Below are 4927 nucleotides of genomic sequence, written 5' to 3'. Positions count from 1 at the left end.
CTTTTTTCGCTCGCTTGTTTTATTCATTTTAATTAATTTATTCATTTATTTTTTTCGCTTAATTGTTTTATTTACTTTAATTAATTTATTTAATTTCCATTCTTCTTATTATTATTATTTAACTATTTATTTATTTATCTATCTATTTATTATTATTATTATTTATATTTATATTTATTTTATTATTATTATTATTTATTTATTTTTGAATTTATTTATTTATTTAAAATGAAATTAAAATCTTTTTACTTTTATAACCTTCATTTATTTTATCTTTCGCTTGCTTGTTTTATTTACTTTAATTAATTTATTTAATTTCCATTCTTATTATTATTATTATTATTTAACTATTTATATATTTATCTATCTATTTATTATTATTATTATTATTTATATTTTTTATTTATATTTTATTTATTTATTATTATTATTATTATTATTATTATTATTATTATTTATTTAAAACGAAATTAAAATCTTTTTACCTTTTATAACCTTTGTTATTAAACTTTATTCATTATTATTTTTATGTATATTATTCCAATAAGTTTCTAACCAACCTTTGTATATATATACATATTATTTATACTTTAAGTCCCATTTAAAAACAAATTAAAATTTTTTTCTAACTAACCTTTAACAATTTTTAAATTATTTTATATTTTTATTTATTCACATAATTTAACTTATAATTTTTTAATAACTTTCTAACCAAGGTTTAACAATTTTTAAATTATTTTATGTTATTATTTATTCACATAATTTAACTAATTTCCATTAAATCTTGACTCTGGTCCTAAAGTCAAAATTAGCCATTAGTCAAGATAGCCGTTGGAGTCTCTGCTCAGAGTATTTAACATGCTAAGCTGGATCTGTTTCTTCAACTTGTCCTGACGATGAACCACACTTATTGGTTCCAAACGCGTCGACAAATGATTTATCTTGTGATTTACGACGAAGAATTTCTCATAAACTTGATTAATCATATCAACGATATGAATGTAAATAAAACAACCCATGATATCATATGGAAATGGAGCTTAGTGTCTTTGATATTTAGATTCTAACGATGTAATCTAATTATTAATTAAAAAATTAGAAACGGTCAAATTAAAAGTGAATTGTTTTTAATGATTTTTTTTGGAAATTTTTTTGGGTTGGTTTTTTTAGTGTAATTTCTCTAAAATTTAGTAGGAATTTAAAGAAAATCACAAGCTTGATGGGTAACCATGCATAATCCAAATGCTTTAAGAGTTTTCAGTGTGTTGAATCCATATATACAGTGAAAAAACCAGTATAAGTAACATAAATCAAAATTTCACCTCAAAATTTTCCACCGGATTTGGGTACCCGAAAGTCCAGAAAATCACACTAAATCAAATCCAATTAAAAATAATATAATATAATATATAGATGACTATATTTTTTTGTTAATTTTAAATCGCATGAAGCGAACAATAAAAAAATAGAAATTCAAATTTAAAAATTTTCAATATTATTTTTTATTTTCAAAATATTTAGTTTAATATTTATATTTTTCAAAACTTTAACTAACTTTATAAAATTTAATTGAAAGTAATTAGTCATCTTGATGTATTATTAAATAATTTAGAGAATATAATCCTTTGTAAAAGTGAACAGTAAGAAAATAGAAATTCAAATTTAAAAAAATTCAATATTTATTTTTTATTTTCAAAATATTTAGTTTAATATTTAATTTTTTCAAAACTTTAATGAAATTTATAAAATCTAATTGAAAGTAATTAATGAACTTGATGTATTATTAAATAATTTAGAGAATCAAATCCTTCATAAATATCAATATTTGGTAGGTACACTGCTAATTAATTGTTATGACACTTGGTAGTAAGGTGATTTATTTATTTTTTTAAATAAATTTTATTTGTGACAATTATATTAAACATAGAAATATAATATCATATCATATTTTATATCATTTTTAATATTTATATTGAAAACCACTTGAAATTAGTCATTTCATATATATTCGTTGATTAAGAAATAGAAATAGAAATTTAAAAAATTTAAAAATTAATTTTAAACTTTTAAAATATTCAATTTAGCGTTTGATTTTAGATTTTTGTGATCCACATTAATTTTGACTTTTGTGTTCCATACTAATTTTGATATAGCCTTTCAGATTAATCACATCATAAGTTGTTGGTGGACATTTCAAACCATCTAATGTGGGACAAACCACATGAGATGGTTAGAAAAGTCTACCAACAACTTATGATGTGATTAATCCAAAAACCTTTATAAATATTCAATTTAGTATTTTATTTTTATAATTTTAATAAACTTTGATCGTGTATAAAATAATGAAAAATAATTGAAAATCAAATATCAATTCAATATGTCTAAAAATTAATATAATATAAAATTTAATTTAATTAACCATTGAATGAAATGCTCTCATTGCCCATTGTCATGAAGCAAGACCTATGAGATAGCAAAGCAAGTTTAGGACGAACTCTCATGAGCTCCATAGTGAAACAGGTCATTCGGCAGTGCCTAAAACACTATAGATGTAAAGAATATGCTATCTGTGTGAGAATATGAACATCGAAGATGAAAATCACTTCCTCTTAGAGTGCCCTGTGTACAACCACATTAGATCTCAGTTTCATAATCTTTGTTGTAATACTGACCTTTCTAGCCTTTTACCATGTCAAAATTATAGTGAGTTTGGGAGGCTTCTCTCCAAGCTTTTTGAGCACACGAATAAAATCTTAAATCAAACTAAATAATTCGTTTTCTTTAGGTCCCATAGACCAAAGTTTGGTCTCAGTGGATGTTACCCACCACCACCATCATCATCATGATAGGTTCCTTGCTTGTATATCTGGTCCACTTCCCTGAAAATATATATATATATATATATATATATATATATATAAAACAGAGTTTATATATCTATTAAAAACTATTAAATATATAATTCCTCTTAGAGTATCTCGTGTACAACCACATTAGATCTCGTTTCATAATCTTTGTTGCAACACTGACCTTCATAGTCTTTTAAGATGTCAAAATTATAATGAGCTCGGGAGGCTTCTCTCCAAGCTTTTTGAGCATAGGAAAAAAATCTTAATCGAACTAAATAATTTGTTTTTTCTTTAGGTTCCATAGACCAAATTTTGGTCTCAGTGGACATTAACCACCACCATCATCATCATCATAGCTTCCTTGCTTGTATATCTGTCGACTTCCCTTATATAATATATATAAAACATAATTTATAGATTTATTTAAAAACTATTAAATATATACTTTTAATTAATAAAATTGATTTAATTAAATTTATGAATTAAAACTAAATATAAAATTCTATATATTAAAACTAAATATAATATTCTATTATACAAGTTAAGATAGATTTTGGTTTTGTAAACTCCATAGGCCAAAGATCCCGAGTTCCAATCCTCTTGGGACTTAAAAAAAACATGTCAACTACTGCACAGCTCCATGCCACCGGATATAGTGAGATGGTTTATTTAAATGTGCTTACTTCTGCTGTATAAAATTATGTTTTGTTTTTAATTTATAAAACTTATCCCCATATATTTGATTGTTTATAGCCTTTTAATTTATAGAACTCATCTACACATCGTTAGTTTAAAAAATTAAAATTAATCATGACCCTGCATACTTTGCATTTGTTTCGAAATAGTGAAAACATATATATATCTTCATTTTTCTGAATATGCTTAGAGCCATTTGTTCCGCGATCCGGTGTGTGAATTTTATATTTCAATGTATTTACTTGACGAAAAAGAAAAATAACTTTTTATAAATTGGCGGCCGATAAAAAAATCATTTTTTTGTAAATTAAGAAATGACTTAAAATGAAAGACCAAGAATACTGAGATACCCCTGATATTATATCGAGCTTATGTTGAGAAGGGATAATGCCACTAAGAAAGTCGTGATTAAGCCCAGATACAGCACTTTACCCGATAATCTGTTTACATACCATTGAAAAACTGGCAGCTTCTGCAATTAGCAGAAGCTCACTTGAGATCCTCCCTGTCAGATTATTGCAAGACAGGTTAAGCTATAATCCTGTATGCTGCTTCAGCTACTCTACAGAGTGGCGTTTCTCCAGCTCTCCACAGGCCCGCCACACCAGGAGGAACGCGGCACCAGGCCTTTTACTTGGCAAGTGGCTCTTCAAGGTTACAGCAGGTGGAATCAACCTTTTTGTATGGTATAAAACAGTACATATAAACAGCATATTCCAGAAAATGCCTATCTATACCAAGCTGTTCGGGATACTATCTATATGTAGCATTAAAAGCGGGCCCCATACCACATTATTTACAAAACTATATACCTTTGTAATATACAGAGAGTGCTAATATTCAAACATTGTCATCTATATGCAAAAGCAACCGTGTGTCATTGTTTATATATATACCCATGAATTTTGTGAACCAGAGAAAGCCCCACAATGGCTTTTGCTTTCATGCTCGATCCCTCTCTGGTGTACTAGTGTATCCAATATTCTTGGTCTTCAGTGAATTTGATCCAAACGCAACACCCGCACCTCTTTTTTGTGAAGCCCCATCAAAATAGCCCGCAAGGTATGCATTGCATGGAGCTGTCCCCTTGTCATCCTTATCTTTGTGTGAATTGCCATTGTCTTGTCCAACACTGATCCATCGATCTATGTTGACAATAATCATCTCTTCTTTCAACTTAAACTTTCCAAACATAAACTGATTGTGCCATTTCCAAATCTCCCAGGAAACTTCCAAGGAGAGCATCCTCCATTTGGAGCATTGAGTATTCCACCATTTTAAACAGTCAGTTATATTATTGTATTGGACATATGGAATATTCATATTGGTTGTGAAATGTTTCCATATACGGATAGAACATGGGCATTGCAGAAATAGATGTA

This window comes from Pinus tabuliformis, chromosome 1_1, assembly GCF_031772625.1.
Source record: "Pinus tabuliformis cultivar Carrire ecotype Pingquan chromosome 1_1, CPIR1, whole genome shotgun sequence".
Taxonomy (NCBI): Eukaryota; Viridiplantae; Streptophyta; class Pinopsida; order Pinales; family Pinaceae; genus Pinus; species Pinus tabuliformis.
The sequence above is the reverse complement of the archived record's forward strand: the minus strand, read 5'-3'. Positions refer to the sequence as shown.